The sequence below is a fragment of the Apteryx mantelli genome, chromosome 1 (assembly GCF_036417845.1).
Source record: "Apteryx mantelli isolate bAptMan1 chromosome 1, bAptMan1.hap1, whole genome shotgun sequence".
NCBI lineage: Eukaryota > Metazoa > Chordata > Aves > Apterygiformes > Apterygidae > Apteryx > Apteryx mantelli.
Window position 1 is genome coordinate 68,371,890 of NC_089978.1, and position 22,188 is coordinate 68,394,077.

Here is a 22,188-nt window from a genome sequence, read left to right on the forward strand (position 1 = left end):
CCATTTGACAAACAGCTTTGACTGTATTTCTGTCTTTCAAGCCTGCACAAGTTCTGCTGAGAGAGTAGTGACTAAGAGGAGGGCAAAGAAGATGAAGAATTCCCAGGTGTTAAAACAAAATGGTTGACTGAAAAGAAGGGGAGGAAAAAAGGAAAACAAAAAAAAGAGCTTTGTTTCCAGCAAGTAGATTAACTTTTCTTCCTCTCACTGTTTCACCAAGCATGTTTCACCAAGCCTTTCCATACAGATTGCTCTGGAAAGTAAAAGTGTCCTTTCTGCTCATCCAGGTTCAGCAATTTCAGTGGCTCCATCATGCTGTTGTGGGTGACAATGAGCCATGTTTTAGTGCTGCACAGTATTTAGGGGAAAGCTTCTTTAGACAGGGGATATATGGCAGTTTTCATACAGTCTGGATTCCCTAACTGAAAGGAACACTTTAGACAGACACTAACACTCAAAACCTGAAGAACCTGATCTTCAAAAGAAAACAAGTGACATCCTAAATTTCCAATAACCTCCTGCAGAAAGAAACATGACCCTGTTGTAAATGCCAAGTAACTGTTACTATGTTGCTGAACAGGATTTCAGTAAAAGGCCATTATATGAATTTAACTGAAAATAACTAGAAAGATTAGTTACAAATTTATTAATCTGCTTTTATTTCCAAGCAGAGTATGATCCTGGTATTTCAAAGTTGCTGAAAAACAGCGGAGACAAACTAATGCTGGAAATCACAGCTTTTGAACTGACAAGTGGCATTTCTCAGAATTCCTCTAGAAGATGGCATGCACTGTTGCAGATGAAACAACAGATTCTGTCGCACTAGCAGGCGGTTAAAAGCAGTGCCAAACTCAGAATCTTGAAACGTTTACAAAATCACTGAATTAGTTAAAGAATGATCCATATGATAGGGTGAACACTGAGACCTGAAATTCTATAATTCCTCCAACCCACCAGTGGGTTACAGGTGTAATTCTAAAATTTGCTACTGCTGTTCTGAAAACTGATATTTTTCCAGCTGCTGTTCAGCTCCATGGACAAACCGTATTCCTTATATCCTACATTTCAAGGATGGGCATTCTGAAAACACAGTGAGTTTAGCTTGATTTACTCTTGCTACCTCTCTGACTCAACAAAACAGAATGACAGGCATAATCTATGTGAGAGCTTTGCATGAATTTATGTAAAGTTTGGACTGAATTTACAGCAGGACAAATGTGTGATGGAATTGTCTTTTGTGTGCTTCTCCTGTTTCAAACATCTTTAAGTTGCACAAAGCCATTTATAGTTTCCCTCATCTGTACAGACATGCCATTTTATTATCTTTATTATAACGGCTCGTATTTTAAATTATCAGCAGTGCAATGCTTATATTTAGAAGGTTAATTTAATTATATATTGGAATTGTTATTCTCCCTCCAGTCTTTCCTGTATTGGAACTGTTATTCTCCCTCCAGTCTTTCCCATACCTTACCTATTGCCTGGTACATTACATATGGATATGCAATCCATGTTGTATGGCACCTCAACAAAATAATCCTATGTTAATTAAAAGTATTTTTAAAATGAATTGTTGTGAAACTCTTTTATTATTAATTGTCTTCATTTCCATCCAAAATATCAAAAGATACAAACAACAGTTTAGAATGTAAAACACTGAAATAATAAATGTGATCAGGTACTGTCTGATTTTGGCCTGAATCAAAATAATTAAAAATTATATTGTGCACCACACATTAGTCTTAGGCCTTTGTGCAATTATCTATGATTTACACTATGCATAGATTTTCTTTTTATTCCTCTTCCTTTCCATTCATTCAGTCTCTTTGTCTTGCGGCAGTTTGCAATTACATGCATGCCCAAACACAATCTACCTGAATTTCTGTTTCTGTAAAATAGGGATAATACTGCTGATGCCTAAAATGCTTTTATACAGGTGAATAAGTCCCATGCAAGTTTTCTTTTTCTTTTGTTAGTTCTTAAATAGAGTTTGGAATCTTTTATGAGTTTCTTGAGATGATTTAAAGTGTTGGAGGAAATTACTGCTAACACAGACCTCCCTTTCCTAAAACTAGGAAAGAAATTGTGGTCTTCCCCTTGCTTCTATTCCTTTTCTCTTTGACAAAGCCCCACTGGGGACTAGCAGGTGCCACTGGTACTTGCCTGGCCCTTTCAGCAGCTGGGACAAACCTGGTAAAATCTTTCCTTCAGCCACTGGTTCCCAACTGTATAGAGCAGTTCACCGCCTCCTTGGGAGAGGGGTATCCTTTGGGCTTCATTGCTACAGTGATCTGGATAAAATAAAGGCAAGGAAGACTTGCGGGACTTGATCTGAAAAAGACTTGAAAAATGATGCTCGTGATACATGAATTTTGCCCTCCTGAACCCAAGCTGTGAGTCAGGGACCTTGGTGATGCCACGGCAAAGGGACCAGTGGCCGGCATACCCAGGGAGGGGAGAGCAGGGCAGAAGCTGCAGGTAGTCCTGGTGGTGCCAACTGTGATTCAGGGAATGCTGTGTGTAAAGACTGATTGTGTCCTTCTAGAAACTTGTAATTAAGTTCATTTCGCTAATACCACATTTAATTTTTATAGATGAAATTTAAATGCTTCATCTGGAGCTGTTTACACAGCAGATTCACTGGATAACTTAAAAACACAGTTGAAAAATAAACTTTAGTGTCTGTTTCTGAATTAGTCTAATTTTTATCTGTTTAATAATGATAGGAGAATGGGATCGGTTGCTATACCTGTATGCAGTGGTACATAAAGCTGTTCTTACTTCTACACTACCTTTAACTTCATAACTCCTCCTCCTTTGTGAATCTGGCATCTTTGTATGTGTAAATTTTTTCTCCTAAGGCAAGTGCCAGGAGCCAAAATTTACAACAGAATGGCCAAATTGTTTAGAGATAAACCTCCTAAAAGTCAGGATTATGATAATAAAGTTTAGTAAGTGTTTTCTGGTTCATGTTTTAATCTCAGTGTACCAGGTGAAGTATTCTTCCTGCAGTGCTCTACAGGCTCAGCATGCTGGTATGAATCTGAGCCTCAAAATGGCCCATAAGGCTGAATTTTTCTGTCTGAATAGGAACCTATCAATTTCAGTGCAGGCTTAAAATTTTTTCTAGTATTTCAAAGCAGAAGGTCTTCCATGTGAATTTTTCTTGTGTCATTTTAAGCAGTGTTGCTAATGTTTTTGGTATTTGGTGTTTGTCTCAGAGCCCCAGAATCTTGGTTTCATTTTTTAATTATCATCATTGCGGAGAGAAACTTGAAAATGTCAAACCCAGAAATGTACAAAGCTGAAAAGGAATAAAAGGAACGCTCACCTTTTCACGTTCATCTCATGCACTTTTTCCATGGTATAATGCATAAAGTCTGGAGATCTGCAAGAGTGTTGTAGAGAGGCAATATAACAAGTTTTTAATATGAATTATTATTAAAAAATTGCAGTAGGCTCCAAACACAAGTAATTCAAAAGCTGTGAAAGCAGCCTTACAATGAGATGCAAAAATAACAATTTATTTCAGTGGGAAATAAAGCAAGAGTGCTGAGGAAGGGGAAAAAGTAGCTGTTCCCATAATTCACTTAAGAACATATAAACCCCAAATCCTCTCCTGCTTCCAATTTGGCATTCTGTAGTTGTGGTTCTCAGTGAAACTATATAAATGGTATTTATGCCTAACATACAGAAATAGCATTTAAAGGCAGTAGACAAAATAGTAAAATCAGAACATTTTCAAAGCTCAGTAAATCCTCAACGACTCTTTACACTCAAGCTGTTGTTTGTGCTTCAACAAACCTTTAGGAACATCCTTTCTTTTCCCCACTGGCAAGTGGTGGCTAATCATGACTTAACTTGCAGACATAGCATGTAGTTTAGACAGTTTGCTAATTTCTTTTTTTTTAATCTGTGCTTTATAGCAAGTGCTGTGACATACAGATTATATCCTCCTGATTGTTCTCTTTGTTTGATTCTGAAAGTGAATAACTTATTAAAAATAAAATGGAATAGCATATGGTTTGTGAACATTGCATAAAGAAAAAATATTGTTCTAGTAAGCTGTTTTGTGCAGCTGATGTCCTGGAAGTGTGGAATCTGGAAGTGTGGAAATGCATAGTGTTCAAAGAACTTTCGTGTGCTATATGCCTATGAGTAATAGGTGTTCATTTTTATAAGCCAAATAACTAAAGAGTAAACAACTTAATGCTCTGCCAGAGGCAAATGCCATCTTATCCTTTTCTAAAAAAATTATTTTCTCCCTTTAATGATCTAGGAATATTGGATGTATGAACCAATTATGTTACATTTGCTAAATTAAAAAAATCAAGTTCTTAACAATTAGTGTATCTGCTGAAATGCCAAATAGCAAGAGAGATTTTCAATTTCACTTTGTCTTTCTAAAGATAGATCTTACTGTGGTGCTTTTTATTAAACTGAATCAAAAAATATAAGATGAAATACAAAGTGGCAATCTTGCTGTAACTCTAATTAGAGCAGCAGTAGGGTTTTTGTCTTTTCTAATGTGGAAAAGTTTGATCCCTGACTCATTCTTTTCCCTGTATAAGGGCTTCATGATGTACTGTGTATACAAATACAAATCTGGCTTTTACATTTGACCTCTGAAAAGTTGTGCTGCTTTTACAACTTAAAGTATAGTTTCCTTATATTGGCTACTTTTCTTTGGGAACAACAAAGTGAATTCTAAAGGCTTTTGGTTTCATTTCACTTTCTGGAGGACTGGGGAGGAAGCAGAGAAGATTTTTGGTGGTATCATCTTGCCATTTTGTCTGTCTTCAAAAATACTATTGATTTCAGTTCTCAGGAAATTACATTAGCCTAAAAACAACAAAGCCCCAGATTGTTCCTATGGCATGCATTATATGGTGAAGAAAACTCTGAAAATAAGAGTGTGTTTTTATGTCTCTAAATTTCCCCAGATGGGTGCCAGAAAAAGAAAATGTGCAGTGAAGGTAGGTGATCTCATTTGGAAATGGCATCCCAGAGATCAGAGGCACTGAACTGCTTTCATCTCTGCCTACATTCCACTTCCTTTGAGAAACCACATATGTTCAAATAAAAACGTAGGCCAAATTAGTTTTGTGACAGCCGGTCCCCTGCAAATGTACATCATCTTCAAATACGCATTGGAGAAGGGAGTTTAAATTTGTGCTCATCTCCTAATCCTCTCCGGATAACATCAGAATTATCCAAACACTGTCACTGCCTGTAGGTTAAGTAACAGCTTCCAAACCTGAGTACATCTGTCAGTGGCACATTGCAGCCAACACCACGGAACTGGCACCATGAAGCATGAGATAGATTGATTAGAAAGAGCCAAATGATTTTGCCACTTAGTCCTGCCCTTTTGTTTGTTAATTAATTAATGTGTACATTAAATTTACAAAAATGTCTGTAACTTTCCTGGTTTTGGTTGAAATCATGTGTTCAAGATACATATCTTTTGCAGGCTTTTCTGTAGGTGTCTGCTATATTTTCTCAGAGCAGTAGAATAATGTGATTAGACATAACTTTTTTCAGCTCTGCAATAGCTCTCTACAAAATTGCTCTTTAGTTTATAGAAGAAGAAATTTATTACTGGGCACATTTTTCAACCTACTGGATTCCCACTGACAGCTAAAAATATTGGATGCAAACTATTTCAGAAGACTTCTATTTTGCTTAAGTATTTGGATACCTGTCTAACTGTTATCCTCCTAATTTGAGGCTTTCCTACACCTGTCAGGACTTCTTCTATGTTTAAATCTGCCAGTCAATTGGCAGTTGCTATTCTGCAGACAACTAATATCAGGGGAAAAAATGCATATTAGGTGGTATGTGCCTTTCAGCTGATAAAAGGTACCTTTATAAACAGAAGCAAAAAAGACATTTGATTTTATATATCACCAGTAAAGATGAGGGCATTTGTTCAAAGTTAATGTATAATATACAATAAATTAAATATGTGATTATCCTTACCTTTAGGCACCTTTAGAATACCATTCCCACTTATGGAGGAACAAAGAGGAAAGCCAACAAAGTAGTTCAATTCTGCCACACATTAGTGTTCTCCTGTTTCATTCTCTTGCTCCAAAAAGAAGGTAGTGAATAGGTGAAGGTTTTCAAAGAGAGTCTGTCTCCTATTTCAGTATGAAACACATGCAAGTGAATGTATGGAGAACTGACTGCTTTTAAAAACATAGTTTTATTGTTCACCCACCCTGTATATATCTCTCTGAAAGTCAGAATTGAATACAGTACCGGCTGAATATAACTGTAAGTAACTACCCTCAGAGGTGATTGTGACCTGCAGAGACTGTGGCACTATAATGGTTAGTAGTGATGGAAGAGATCAGACAGCTGTTCTTAGCTGATGTAATTGGCAATCCATACCTCCCCCTGTAGTTTAATACAGGAAAAAGGACGCAGAACCAATCTTTCGATCTAGGCCCACGTAAAGGAATTTGCAATTATTTAGAAATTGGAGATACAGAAGGTGATAATCTGAATTTGTAAGAGTATGAATATCTTATGCTTACTCATAGGTGCAGCCATGGGAATTTGAGATAGAAAATAACACTGCAAAGCTGAAACACAGTTCAGAACAAAAAAGAATATTGAAACTTGATAAAAAATAGGACACCTGCATTTCTTAGGCTGCCCGTAAACACTAGGAGTGAGCTGCAAACTTCATGAGTAGTGCTATATTTAGACAACTGGGTTTGTCATCAGTGTTAAAGATTATGCTGGGTGAAAGTTCAAAAGAGCAGTTCCTGTTGCCATTCACAAGGCTGTGGCTGAGTGGCAGTGTGGGGTAAGTTCTGAGGGTCAAGGAGGATACCCATGCCAGCGAGGCAGGAAATAAGCAGGGCCTTTGACCAAACACTTCTGTCATTCATCCAGCCCACCCCCACCACCATGTAACCCCTCATGATGCCCTCTTTGGTGGCCAGATGGATTCACTCCCTAATGTGCAGAGCTGCCATGGGGACCTGCACCCTGAGCCAGACCCTGGGTCTAGCAGCTTTTCCTACTGCTTCCCAATCTAGCTGCAACCGTCCTGGTGAGGCAGGCAGTGCCTCCCTGCCATTTTGGGCTTTCCGGAGGCCTGCAATGAGCCAGCCAGCACCTGACTTGGCCATGCCTTGTGGTCTCTTGGATGCATGGTAAGGAAGCACTCTCCCTGTGCACAAGGGGGTCCTGCCATTCCTCCTAGTTGCACTGGCGAGTTGTGATCTCTTTCTAACCTGCGACACCAAGCAGCACTTTGGCCATATGTACATCTTCTCTGACAATTGTCACTGTTGTGACTGCTCCCTCTGAAGAAAGGAGGTGCTATTTGACAGGTAAGACAGAGATCTGCTTCAAAAGTGTACTCCTGGCAAAACATGAATATAGACTCACTCAGGGAAACCTAGAGGATTTTAGTCATGCAGGAATTCTGAAGACTGGAGAAGTCAGTATCTGTGACCTGGGCATTAAACCTGGTCCACAACTCTTGAACATCCATTCTCTTACTAGCCCAGGTCTTCTATTTTGTGTTTTCTGAAACATGAATACAGCCTGTGTTAATCTTGTTGAATATAATGAATATAATGAGCTCAGGGTGACAGGATTTCTCAGGGTGCCAAAAAATTATAATAAAGAAGTCTCATTCAGGAAAGAACATACAAAAGAACAGAGAGCCTTGCTGATTTTTCTTTTGCTACAGAACACTAAAAACTGAATAAATTGGTAGGTAGAGAAAATTGTTTTCCTTCATAATACACCCCTCATAAATGTATGGGGGTGCTGAGCACACTTCCTCAGAGAACTCCACATAGAATGCTCTGCACATTTTATGTGACAGTGCACATTTTATGTGACAGACTTTTCCATATCAGTCATTGTTACTGCCTTTTTCATAGAAGACCATTGCAAACCTGAATGTACAATAACATCTGAGCTATACAACTGTTTGAATTTCCTATTTGGCTAGAAAAATGAAACATTTACAAACATTTATAAACTGTTACAGGATAAGGTTATCCATTTATAGCTGTTACACTGCACATTGCTGAATATTCTTCAAGCTAGACAAAGGAAGACTATCTCAGTGGTAAGGTAATTAAGGGTCTTGCTGAAAAATGTAGGTTTGAATCCCTGTTTTCATGAATATTCATTGTACATAAAGTATAACAGGAGTGACTCTGTACTTACCTGATAGTTCAGGCATCTTCTGTGAGGGTTGAAATCCATGGTCTAAATGAGGCAGAATAGGGATTTGAATCTGGATTTCCCACATCTCTGATCAGTGCCTTGACTCACTAAGCTAGATTTTAGGGGCTGTTGGAAAAGGAGAAGAGGGCAATGACATCTCCTTCCCCTTATTTTTGTGAAAGGCATCAAAACCCTGGTCCATAAACAATGCAACATTGAGGATGGAAAGCAGATGCCTAACTGTAAGTGTCTAATGCTATTTGATCTGTCTTAGGATAGTAGAACTATCTGCATGGAGCTGGCAGATAGGACCTGCTGCCAGTCCCAGGCAGTTCTACAGCAGAGGCCAAGTGGGATATTCGATGGCATCTCAAAGGAATTTGTACACCTATATTTAGGCAATTGAACCTCAGGCTAAGTTTCAGAAATGCAAGATACTGATTTTTTTTTTTTTTTTTTTAATGTGCCCAAAGCTGAATGTTTGGCAAAAAACCCTATGTTCCTCAGTAAGCTTCCTGTTTTGTCTGACAACAGGTATTACTCATATAATACTGAAGAATAAATTACCAGTGATGTTCCAAAATCACTCCTAGGCCATTGTTGTAGATGTAAAGAGCAAAAGAGATATTTCAGTCCACTGTTCCACTGGCAGATATTTTTTCTAGAAATAAATATATGAGCAGAAATTCTTCAGATGCCACAGGTGTGCTGATCTTATGAAGCTATAAGCATCTAGAGAAAATGAGGTAGCAGCACAGGACAACATATTCGTCATTTAAGTGGAAAAACCATCTCTGTAGCAACCAGAGTGATGCAACGCAAACAAAGGTTTTGCATTGTAGCACTGAGATTTTCTAAACAGGCATCTGATGTTGACACAACATCATGTCTGAAAAGGTAGCTTGATCTTGCCTGTCAGTATGGATTAGGTAGTGTATGGGCTTCATATAACAATTCCTTGAGTGTTTCAGCTCAGCCATTTGCTCTAATGCATATGGCAGCTCAGACATGTTGGCACAGCCTCCCTGAAAACATAGGCTAAGGTGCTTTCAACTTTAGTTAAAACTACTTTGTAGTTCAACTACTTTCAGCTGTGGTGACATGAGAAAATGGGGGACAGTCAGTAGTTTTAAGGTTTAAAAGTTAAGTTAATGAATGAAATTACTCTTATAATGGGGAGCATTCTTGTTTCCACATCACTGACAATTTTTTTTACAATAGCAGGGATTCTGCATAAGCCTGTTCAGCAAAGGGCCTGCTAGCTGCTGCTCAGCTGCTGCATGCCCAGGAGCACTGCTGCTGTCCTTACATGGTCTATGAGCAGCAACACCTGTGCACAGCACAGAGGGCTTTTAATATCTACCCAAGTAGGAGAATGAGCTTAACCTTATATACCCAGAGCAGACACTAGTGTTCAAATGGTATGTATGAAGGTCACTGAATATGCAGCTTTGCATGAACATTAGTGAAAGCCAAGATCCATGTGAACGTTATTCAGGTATATTTTAAGAGGATAATCTTATGTTTTTATACAAGTGTGAAAAAATCTCATGTACTAGAAAAATTGATATGGCTTCCCACAGCAGATTCATAGTAAGGAGCCAGAGATGTACCTGCTGATTGCTCTCAGTAAACTATAGTTATTATCAACTCTTAAAAAATTCTCCATACTACTGAAGTCCATAGCCTAGATGGACCTCTTGGAGAATAATTTTGTATTATGTGTTAGATTATGCATTTCTTCAATACTAGGGAGAACTGATGTGTCAGTTTGTGATAGGATCATATTGCAATTTAAACTGGAAAACGGTTTAAGTGGTCTCTCCTTACCTGCTTTAAAACTCATCCAAGGGTGTCCAGACAGTTATTGCTACTTCTATTATTTGGATATCGATAAGTAAAAACAAAAAGTCCTTGTGTTCAGTACAGTTCACACTCAGCATGGTTCTTGTTTCAGAAAACTGAACAAAGCATACTCATGAGATGTGAGAAACAAAGGATTATCATTTTTATGTTGCAGATAAAAGAACTGGCAAACAGACTTGAGTGACTTGCTTGAGCTCACACAGAGTCTGCAGGGACAGCTGGGCTCTTCCAGTACCCTTCTGGCCCCCTACCCACAAGTTTATCCAGCTCTGAAGAGAAAATTCAGTGGAATTTGCAACCCAGGAATCCAATTTCCCTATCTGACTCATTCATTTCTCTGTTAAAGAATCTTTCTGCTCTCAAAGCAACTGGTATCATGGAGAGTAAGAGAGCTAAAGATAGGAGAGACCTGCAGTCTCCCTGCTACTGGTGATTTTCAGCTAGCTGCAGAGGGGGCAATGCACTGCTGGCATTTAGAGGAGAGAAGGGGCTGTTTTCGTGGGGCTTTTATGGTTTGCCTGGCCATCAGCCCCACTGAGTGTGAGCAGGAATCAAGGTGGTGCCAACCCAGCCTGGACTGACCCTTCATCCCTTACAAGGCTTTGCTTAGTTGAGGAATGGGAATGAAGACACTCTGTGGTATTTTGGGGACTACTTCATTTCCTTTTCTTCCTGAATTCAATATATATTTTATCTGATAATTTTTGGCTGCCATTTCTTGGTCTCTGTTACAGCCTTCTGAGTATGCATTGACAAAATCTTTCAGAGACTATTAAATATACAATCTTTTTTGCTAGATTTCTATTTATTTTTTCTCTGAGTATCACATGAATGTTAAACATGATACCCCCAAACAGTGAAAATAATTGGTCAGTTGAGAAGGCTTACACTGTCTAGCTCAGTCTTCTCCACCTCCATGCATATGTGTTGTTAGGTATTGGGGGAGTCTTGCTGGCAATTGTATTAGAGACACACTGCAAGCCTTTGGAGGGGGGTGCCTGGTGTGACATGGTAAAACACTAATTATACTTTCTTGTCATCTACCGACACCCTTCTTCCCTTGCTATATTCATGGCGCAGGAATGAGTCCCAGGCAAGCTCTAAGACTTAGTCTGTGTCCAAAAGGATTATCCTTGCAATGGGATAATCCTTGCTGTGTCAGCTAACAAGGCTTTAGGTGTGAATTATATTTGCAATATAGTGCAAAGCGATGATACCAGATCAGAGAATCTGGCCCATTTTGTACAGGGAAGCATAATTCTGCATATTACAATGGGGCATCTGTCATTTCATATAAGTGAGCATATGAAGGAAAGAAGGTTTGTTTTAACTCTGGCTCACTATATAAACCTGTAAAAATCATGGTTATGGTAGTGTAGTCGTGCTGATCCATGGCTGACTGTAAGAATAATATGGCTGAGTGTGCAGGGAACACCTGAAATAGTTAGGAAAAGCAAACAAGATTCCTGGTATGATGTCTCTTCATCATAAATATCATTTTAGATGAAGAGTAATCTTTCACTGACCACTGTGGGCTAGATTCCCTTTTCCAGAAGAGAAGTTTTGTACTCAGAAGTTTAACTGGGCAGGTAACTAGACAGAATTTTCATTATGATGGCTGAGTAGGAAATTTATTTAATCTTTTTAAAGACATTTAAACATTCACCCATATCCACACACAAAGATACACAGAAAAAATTAATTGCAGCTCAACCAAAAACATTTGCTGCAGTGTGAATCAAAATATTTTGTCTGATTTACAGGAAGGAGGATTATTTACTCCTGTTATAGCTAGATTTTAATCCTCTTTTTTCTTAAAAAAATTAAAAAACATTAAAAATGTTCCCTTCCCCTCATTTTCTTAGCCCAAATCTATTCCCCAGATATGACCTTATTTGTAGAGAAGTCTTGCTTGTTCTTCTTTTTTTTCCTCTTTTTATTAGTGCAAATTTAGTATTTGTTGAAGACATTGTGTTTGGTTCTACCTACAAACACCTTGTCAGAGAAAAAAAAAGATATTTGGAATTTTCAATCTCTTAATTTTATGCTGCTTTTTTCTTTTGGCATTAGGCATAGCCTGAGGTCAGTTAAAATGCTGCCAGCCAAGCATATTTAATCCAGGTATGAGACTTAGCATTCCAAATGTGAAAAGAAATAATTTACAGCTGCTCAGATTTTCCTTTCTCCTTGTTCTGTTAGATCTAATGAGATGAAATTTAGTCATTCTTTTCCAAATCATAAAAACAGTTTAGAAAGTATTAGCATATGAAAGCTTGATCCACTATGTTCAACACACATTTGTCAGGAATGATATCACTGTAGCTGATCTGACCTAGGGAAAGGAGATGAGCTAGGGGGACTCCTGAGCTCCACCTTTACCCATGACTCTCTGATTCCAAATGAAGGTCATTCCTGTTTGCGCCAGGATTGTTCCCGAGCCTTCAGATCTTCTAACTGCAGGCTGTCTTTAAATGCATTTGGCTCAAGCCACAGTAGCCCAAAAGGCAGGGCTTTGTAGGCTGCAGTGGTCACTGTAATGTTGTTTATGTTAACACCCAGCTTGGAATATTTTTAAAGACTGTAAGTAACTAGGTTGGTGCTCCCATTCAACCTGCTTTAGATATATCTCCTGTGACAAAATGTACTCACCTGGGTTCATTTTTTCCCCTCAGTAATCAATATACACAAAGCATACGAGTAAGTTCCACATGTGGGTGACTGAGCATGGCTTTCCTTGTGAAACAGAGATTTCTGTGTGCAGTGATTTCTTGCAGCCCAAACAGAAGGATGTCTGAGTGAGCTGCATCACCTCAGCCACCTGAATCCTGACAGCCAGTCCAAGAAGTAACAGTACGGTGTTACTTACACTAAAAATACTATATACAGAAAGGACTTGAGATTTCAAATGCTCTGAGCTTTTTCAGTATCTGCAAACCCAAAGTAGTAAAAGTAAAGCAATACTTTTTACCCAAACTGAATGGACTGTTAATGATGCAAAGGCTTATGTAAGTACCATAGCTCTGTGGTGATTCCACTGGAAAATTCTTGTCAGATTTAGTGCCCAAGATACTAGGTGCCAAACTAGCACATGGGGAAAGATAATCCCAGTCCCAAGCACTTCACAATATCCTGTAACTTAATTAAAAACAAAAGATGCCAGCAACATACATCGTGTAAATTGAAAACAGACTTTAGTAGCCTACAGTGCAAATACTGACTTCAGGGTAGCATCTGGGACACCTCCTACACAGAAGGTAAGGTCATTGGCTAGGCATTGTGCATATATATTATTGGGTAATACTTATCAGATATAGAAATGACTATTATGTACTATGTTATCTACTAAGTCTTGTTTTTCCTCTAGTATAAACTAAAAACTACATAACAAGGTGTAGAAAAAAGTGTGGAAGAAGGGGCAATTCTCACTTGAGGGCAGTCATTTCCTGTGAGAAACCCAACATAACAGTGATATCCGAATTTAAAGGTGCAAGGCCAAGCAAAAAACAGCACAAGAATAACAGCATGAGAATGACACTGGAAAAATATTGCCATAGCAGCTTAGGAGAAAGATTACAGAGCTGAGTGAAAGACAGACTACAGAATTGCAAATGAGAGGTCCTTAGCATTACAAAAGTTAAGGCGCTGTGCGACATGGGGAACTTTAAGAATGTGATGGGAGAGTTATTATACTTCAAAGAAAGAAAGAAAGACAAGATCAGTAGGAAAATAAATAGACTACTCAGCAGCTTGACAGGGTTTTACAGGCACCCTTAATTGCTCAGTTTCCTTCCGTTGCATCTTTCAGAGCAATAATGATACCTGGCTCTATAAGTCAGTGGGAGGAAGCCAGCTTGACAGCTTCAACTGAAGAATTTAGATTTCAACTTAGATCCGCCCCCATAAGCAACATACTGCTGTAGACAGGGAGGAAAATACTAGGTGTATGGCAAATATGCTGACAGCTGCAGTGATGGATGTGGAAGTGTAGCCTCTTTGAAGCTATTTGGAACCAGAATAATTCTGAGCTTTTTACTGCTTGTTGAGCCTGGGATGATTTCATGACCATTGTCTCTTGTCATGCAAAGGCGTCTCCCTCCACTAACTGAGGGTCCCAGCCGCTTGGTCAGGTGAGGGTTTAACTGAAACTAGCCTCAAGCCAGTTCTTGTGAAGCCTCCATCATTTTGAGTGTCTGAGGACACACTGAAGAAGGGAAGTATTGCTAGAAGAATTTCTTAACAAGTCAGAGCAACACTGCTAAACCTGTCCCAGTTTCCTAAGTGGAGATTTCTCAAGATAACTCAACCTCTAGTTGCTTAACAGCAACAGCTCTAATATGTATTGAAGTCAAACATCTGGAAAGTTAAATAAGGTAGACTAAATTCTAATGGGGAGGAATGTGTTTGTAATGCTGCTTCCTTGACAAAGAACAAGGGCCCAGCAGGGAACTCTAACATAACCCGGGGAAGTCACGGAGAGCTGTTTCTCTGGAGGCTGAAATGATCCTTTTGGTGGCCCAGACTGGTGGTCACTGATAATGTGCAGTCAACACTGACGGGCTGTTCAGGTTCTGGTAATTGAGACATTACTACTACTTCCTTCTTGCAAATATTTTCAAGTTCTAGGAGTTCTGCTAATACAAACTGAATGCCAGAAATTTTGCTAAAGAGTAATAATTTAAAAACTGCAATCAACTATGCATACATTGCCTAAAACCATGCTGCTACTCTTGGTTTCATGGCTCAGTGCTCATAGTTTGTAAAAAGAATGGAACTGAGTGGCTCTGCCTTCAAAGCCCTTGAGAAATGCTAGTCTCAGTTGCCTTTTTGGGAGTGACATTAACTACAAAATATCCAGGCACAGAAACCACATCGAAAGCCGTAAGTGACAACAGTATGAATACTCCTAGGGGCTTTGTCCACACAGCATGCATGCTTTTGCCTCAATTCAAACTGGTTAATAAAATGACAGATTAAAAGCCTCTTTTTTCAAACCCCCAAATTCAAAACCAAATAGTGCTACAAAACTTTAAAACTTTACTCCTGAGACAATGTCTGTTTGGGGCACCTGTTTGCATACCTTTAGCCATGTGCAGAAACCTTGCAAGCAAGGTATATTAAGCTTTAAAGTTTAAGACAATTATATCTTGGCCTGGAAGCACAAAGATAGCTAGAATGTAATAAGCTGCTAGGCTTGTTATACTCACCACCCCAATAATAAGACACTCAAAGAGACTGCTGGCCAGGCAGGCATTAATCAGGAGGAGAAGGGTCAAACTTTTTTGCTACCTGAAATGGATCCTCGATGTTACTGAGCTGCTATCATCCAGCCTCTCCTTTGCTTTGTCCTTGGGGATTTTATATTCTTCCATACCTTCCTTCTTAAATCCTGAGCTACTAATGATCCTGTCTCAGCAATCTAACCTGTCTGTAATTTTACCTTACTGATCTTCCTTACCTCTGCTCTACAGGCTTTTTCACAGCTCTTTCTCACAACTTACCAATTTCCTCATCTGTCTTAGCAGGTTGTCCAGCTGGGCTGTCTCAGAGCTGGGCCTCCTGTCCCTGGCTCGTGGGCAGCAAAACCCCTGGAGGAGGTGGGTGACAGCTTACAGAGGGTAAAGGGAGAGAGGCCTACATCTCTCCACCATTTGTATTTCCCACTAGAGAAAGGTCACAGAATCACAGAATGGTTGAGGTTGGAAGAGACCTCTGGAGATCATCTAGTCCAACCCCCCTGATCAAGCAGAGTCACCTAGAGAATGTTGCACAGGATCGTGTCCAGGTGGGTTTTGAATATCTCCAGAGAAGGAGACTCCACAAGCTCTCTGGGCAACCTGTTCTAGTGCTCTGTCACCCCCACAGTGAAGAAGCTTTTCCTCATGTTCAGATGCAACTTCCTGTGTTCCAGTTTGTGCCCGTTGCCTCACGTCCTGTCGCTGGGCACCGCTGAAAAGAGTCTGGCCCCATCCTCTCAGTCTTCTCTTCTCCAGGCTAAACAGGCCCAGCTCTCTCAGCCTTTCCTCATAAGAGAGATGCTCCAGTCCCCCAATCATCTTTGTAGCCCTTCGCTGGACTTGCTGCAGTAGTGCCACATCCCTCTTATACTGGGGAGCCCAGAACTGGACACAGTACTCCAGATGTGGCCTCACCAGGGCTGAGGAGAGGGGGAGGATCACCTCCCTTGGCCTGCTGGCAATGCTCTGCCTAATGCACCCCAGGATACCATTGGCCTTCTTGCAGGACCCTGCACTTGCCTTTGTTGAACTTCATGAGGTTCCTCTCCGCCCAGCTCTCCAGCCTGTCCAGGTCCCTCTGAATGGCAGCACAGCCCTGTGGTGCGTCAGCCACTCCTCCCAGTTTTGTATCATCAGCAGACTTGCTGAGGGTCACTCTGTCCCTTCCTCCAGGTCACTGATGAAGAAGTTGAACAAGACTGGACCCAGTACTGACCCCTGGGGAACACTGCTAGCTACAGGCCTCCAACTAGACTCTGCGCCACTGATCACAACCCTCCGAGCTCTGCCATTCAGCCAGTTCTCAGTCCACCTCACTGTCCACTCATCTAACCCACACTTCCTGAGCTTCCCTATGAGGATGTTATGGGAGACAGCATCGGAAGCCTTGCTGAAGTCAAGGTAGACAACATTCACTGCTCTCCCCTCATCTACCCAGCCAGTCACCCCATCATAGAAGGCTATCAGATTGGTTAGGCATGATTTCCCCTTGGGGAAGCCATGCTGACTACTCCTGATCACCTTCTTTTCCTCCACATGCTTGGAGATGGCCTCCAGGATGAGCTGCTCCATCACCTTTCCAGGGATGGAGGTGAGGCTGCCTGGCCTATAGTTTCCTGGGTCCTCCTTCTTGCCCTTTTTGCAGACTGGGGTGACATTGGCTTTCTTCCAGTCCTCAAGCAACTCTCCTTTCCTCCATGACGTTTCAAAGATGATGGAGAGTGGCCTAGCAATAACATCTGCCAGCTCCTTCAGCACTTGTGTATGCATCCCATTAGGGCCCATGGATCTGTGGGTATCAAGTTTGCCTAAATGATCTCTAACCCGATCCTCCTCCACCAAGGGAAAGTCTTCCTTTCTCCAGACTTTCTCTCTTGCCTCGACGGTCTGGGGTTCCTGAGGGCTGGCCTGAGCAGTAAAGACTGAAGCAAAGAAGGCATTCAGTAACTCTGCCTTCTCTGCATCCTTTGTCACCAGGGCACCCACCCCATTCAGCAGCGGGCCCACATTTTCCCTAGTCTTCCTTTTGCTACTGATGTATTTGAAGAAGCCCTTCTTCTTGTCCTTCACATCCCTTGCCAGATTTAATTCCAAACGGGCCTTAGCCTTCCTCGTCGCATCCCTGCATACTCTGACAACATTCCTATATTCCTCCCAAGTGGCCTGTCCCCCTTTCCACCTTCTGTATACTTCCTTCTTCTGTTTGAGTTTTGCCAGGAACTCCTTGCTCATCCTCGCAGGTCTCCTGCCCCCTTTGCTTGACTTCTTACTCATAGGGATGCACCGATCTGGAGCTTGGAGGAAGTGATGCTTGAATATTAACCAGCTCTCTTGGACCCCCCTTCCTTCTAGGGCCGTAAGCCATGGCATTCCCCCAAGCAGGTCCCTGAAGAGGCCAAAGTTTGCTCTCCTGAAGTCCAGGGTTGCGATGCTACTTATTGTCCTGCCTCCTCCTTGCAGGATCCTGAACTCCACCATCTCATGGTCACTGCAGCCAAGGCTGCCCCCGACCTTCACATCTTCAACCAGTCCTTCTTTGTTTGTTAAAACAAGGTCCAACAGCACACTTCTCCTTGTGGGCTCCTGTGTCAAGAAATTGTCACCAATGCTCTGCAGGAACATCCGGGACTGTTTGTGCCTAGCTGTGTTGTCTCTCCAGCAGATATCAGGGTGGTTGAAGTCCCCCATGAGAACCAGGGCCTGGGATTGTGAGGCTACTTCCAGCTGTCTGTAGAAGGCCTCCGCCACTTCCTCTTCCTGATCAGGTGGCCTGTAGTAAACACCCACAACAGTGTCGCCCATGTTAGCCTGCCCTTTAATCCTTACCCATAAGCTCTTGACTCGCTCTTCATCCACCCCTAGGCACAGCTCAATACATTCCAGTTGCTCTCTCACAAAGAGCAACTCCACCACCTTGCCTTCCTGGCCTGTCTTTCCTAAAAAGCACGTAGCCATCCATGACAGCACTCCAGTCATGCGAGCTATCCCACCATGTCTCTGTAATGGCAATGAGATCATGGCCCTGCGACCGCACACAGATCTCTAGTTCTTCCTGTTTATTCCCCATGCTGCCTGCATGGGTGTACAGGCATTTCAGAGAGGTGATTTAGCATGCAGGTTTCCCAGGAGGGATACAAGAGGATCCTCCATAGCTATGTCCCATGTGCACGTCCCTGGCTGCACGCACCCGCTGGAGGCATCCCAACTTGAGCTGCATTTTGCCAACTACCCTGTCAGTATGACTCTCCCCTTCCCTCATCTTTCCTAGTTTAAAGCCCTCCTTACCAGGCTGGCCAACCTGTTGGCAAAGACACGTGTGCCCCGCTTAGTGAGGTGGATCCCATCTCTTCCATCAGTTGTCAATTTTCAAACAGGGTCCCATGATTGTAGAAACCAAAACCCTGTTGCCAACACCAGCGGCGCAGCCAGTCGTTAACTTGGAAAGCCCGTCTCCTCCTCCTCCCATCCATCCCCCTCACTGGCAGGATTGAGAAGAAGATGACCTGGGCTCCCAGACCCTTGACCACCATCCCCAGAGCTCTGAAATCCTTCTTGATGGTCTCCAGTTTGCCCTTGGCATCATTAGTGCCCACATGGAAGAGCGGCAGAGGGTAATAGTCTGACGAGTGGACAAGCCTTGGCAGTCTTTCCATGACATCTCGTATTCGAGCCCCTGGCAGGCAACAAATCTCTCTAGATAAGAGATCAGGTTGGCAGATAGGTGCCTCTGTCCCCTGCAGCAGGGAGTCTCCCACAACAATCACCCACCGCTTCTTCTGGGTGTTCCTGCAAGGCACAGGGTCTGTTGTCCCAGTTGCTTACCTTGCAGCCATGCCCAGCTCCTCCTCGTCCTGGAGGGCACTAAACCTGTTCCTCAGTTGCAGGTCTTCAGGAGGAGTAAGAGCCTTTCTCCTCCTACGAGGAGTGACCAGTTTCCAGCCATCTTCTACAGTGTTGTGATGTACCATTTCACACAGCACAGAGCCCTCCGGCAACTCCCCTGCTGTGGGGGGTTGGGACTCCTGGAGCTGTACAGTCTCTGAGAACACCCTATCTATATCCTTCTCATCCTCTCAGATGCTACACAGCCTACTGACTTCCTCAAGGAAACAAGAAATAGAATCTATAGCCAAGACTTTCTTATCTGCTAAAATTTCACTTTAGGAAAGCTTCTAAAGGATATTTGAAAGAACTCGGGAGGTAAACCCTTTGAGCTTTTCCTGCCCACTTTCAAAATGTGATAGTTTGATGTTATTTACATTATTATGTACTAGTAGTATGACCTAGAACTACAGGTGCAAAGTGATTAAAAAGTATTGCTAAGGCAAGATCCATACATGTGAACCTGATCCTTTTCTGGCTGATTACCCATTCTTAAACAGAATAGCCTCTTGTGACCTCCTAGCTGAGGTCAGACCTTTATGAAGATTATACTAATGTGTCTTATTTTGCAGAATTGTTTAGGTAATTGAGCAATATTTTAAACAACACATAGAATCATAGAGTAATTTAGGTTAGAAGAGACCTCTGGAGGTCTCTAGTCCTCTCCGCTGCTCAAAGCAGCACTAGCCTCAAATCTAGATCAGGTTGCTCAGAGCCTTGTCCAGTCTAGTTCTGAAAATCTCCGAGGACAGAGATCACACAACATCTCTTGGCAGCCTGTCCCAGTCTTTGATAATCCTCACTGTGAATTTTTTTTTCCTTATGTCCAGTCAATTTCTGTGACAACTTGTGACTATTGCCTCTTTTCCTTTTGTTGTGGGCCTATGAGAAGAGTTTGGCTTTGTCTCCTCTGTAACCTCCCTTTATGTACTAGAAGAGCATAGTTAAATCTCCACTTAGTTTTCTCTTTTTAGCCTAAATAAGCCCAACTCCTTTAACTTCTTTTATATCATGTGTTCCAGGACCCCTCACTTATCCTTCTCTGGACACACACAAGTTTGTCAAAATCTTCCTTATACTGAGAAGCCCAGAATTGGATACACTGCTCCCTCCAGATGTGGCCTCTCAGGTTCTCAGCAGAGGAGAATAATCACCTGACCTGCTGGCTGCAATCTTGCTAATACAGCCTAGGATGTGGTTGGCCTTCATGCCTGGCACACTGTTAACCCATGTTCAGCTTGTTGTCCACCAGGACACCAGGTCCTTTTCTGCAGAGCTGCTCTCTAGCCACTTGTCCCCTACCTGCCCTGGTGCATGGGGTTATACCATTCCAGCTGCAGGACTTTGCCTTTGTTGAATTTCATGAGGTTCTGATCAGCCCATTTCTGCAGCCTGTTGAAGTCCCCCTGAATCACAGTTCTGCCTTCCAGTCTATCAGCTGCCCCACACCCCCACAATTTGGAAATCATAATAATTTGCATAATTTACAAATATGTTGCACTTAACTTGTCCTCTTTCCTAAAGTGATGCCAGTAGGAATATGGTACTACTGCCTAATCACAAGGCAGGAAAAGCAGTCTCAGAGCCTGTGGCAAATTTTACAACTGTGCATGCACATGATTATGTATAGGGTCAGATCTCCAGCTGCTATGCACTACTATTATTTTCTCTACTATCTTTAATTATCTTTTCCATTGTTAGTCTCCCCTCACTTTTGGATGCACAAGAAGGAAGTGGGTGAAATCCCAACTTTTTCCAAAATAGTGGGAAATTCATCATTTATTTCAGTAGCCCAGGATTCACTTCAATATTTCAGGTTTCCCTCTCAGGCTATAAAAAGACAAACTTCAACTGAAAAAAAACAGTGAATGGAGACTGCACCAGAACATTTTATAGTTTACATTTCTAAACATAACACAGCATAAAAAGCTTGAAGAACGACATAAAAAACCCAAGATCTTTACAACAGAATAGCTCAGTTTGTGCTTTATGTTCATTTTGGCTTGTAATTTGCTTAAAAGCTCTGCAGAGAGAAGCATTTATGTTTTGATAAAAGTGGTTAGCCTATATGTTAGTGCACTTAGGTTGTCTTGTCTGCATGAGCAATGAAGTCTGAGGTTAATCTCATCTAATCTAAATGAGGTTCACATTAGGTATTTCCAGAGAGCTGTGGAATGAGGGATCCCATGTCTGTGCAGGGAAGTAGGCACTTGCCTCCCAGAATTCTTAAAAGGAGCATTATTTCCAGATGCTTCATGCTTATATTGTGTCCTCAGTTCAACTCAAACATCAGAAAGCAATTAACCCTTTTCATCCCCGTTTCTGGCTGGATGCACAGTCAGAACCAAACTGGCTGGTTTTCAGAAGAACATTTGACAAGAAGGGCTAAATTTCCAGTTCAGTGCATGGGGATTCATCCATGTGTCTCCTATTAACATTAATGGGAATCCCTTCATTAAGTCCCCTGTAGTACACTTGAAATCCTTTCCTGTTTATAACTCAGGGTCATGTTGTTGTTTCTCCCTGGGTTGTGTCCTGAGGGGATTATTTCCATTTTTATGACCATGTTTTCATACAAAAGAGGAGATGATTTTAACATTTCCGGGCAGTATAATTTGCCTTGCATGAGTTTCTAGGAGCTTTAAGATGATAAATATGTTGTAGTTTTCATTTCCCTCTAAACTTGGTCAAAGTAAGAAATGGTTTTTCTGGCCTCCAAATAAAAAAAGAGATAAGGTATATCTCCTTAGGTTACTTCTTTAGTTTTACTGAGAGTTGCTTCTACACTCGCTTCTTCAAGATCTGAAATCCCAATCTGCTGCTTGTGCTGACTGAAAACCAGCAAGAATACATTGTGGTTCATGTGCGGGCCGTGCACCCAACTCTTGTTTCAATGTACTGTTGGGAATGTCCAGGAATTTTAACCACTGGAGAGCACTCCCAAATTTCATAGCATATAAAGTAATCCTTCTGCAGAAGAGCAGTGCTGTGTGTGTATAAGGTA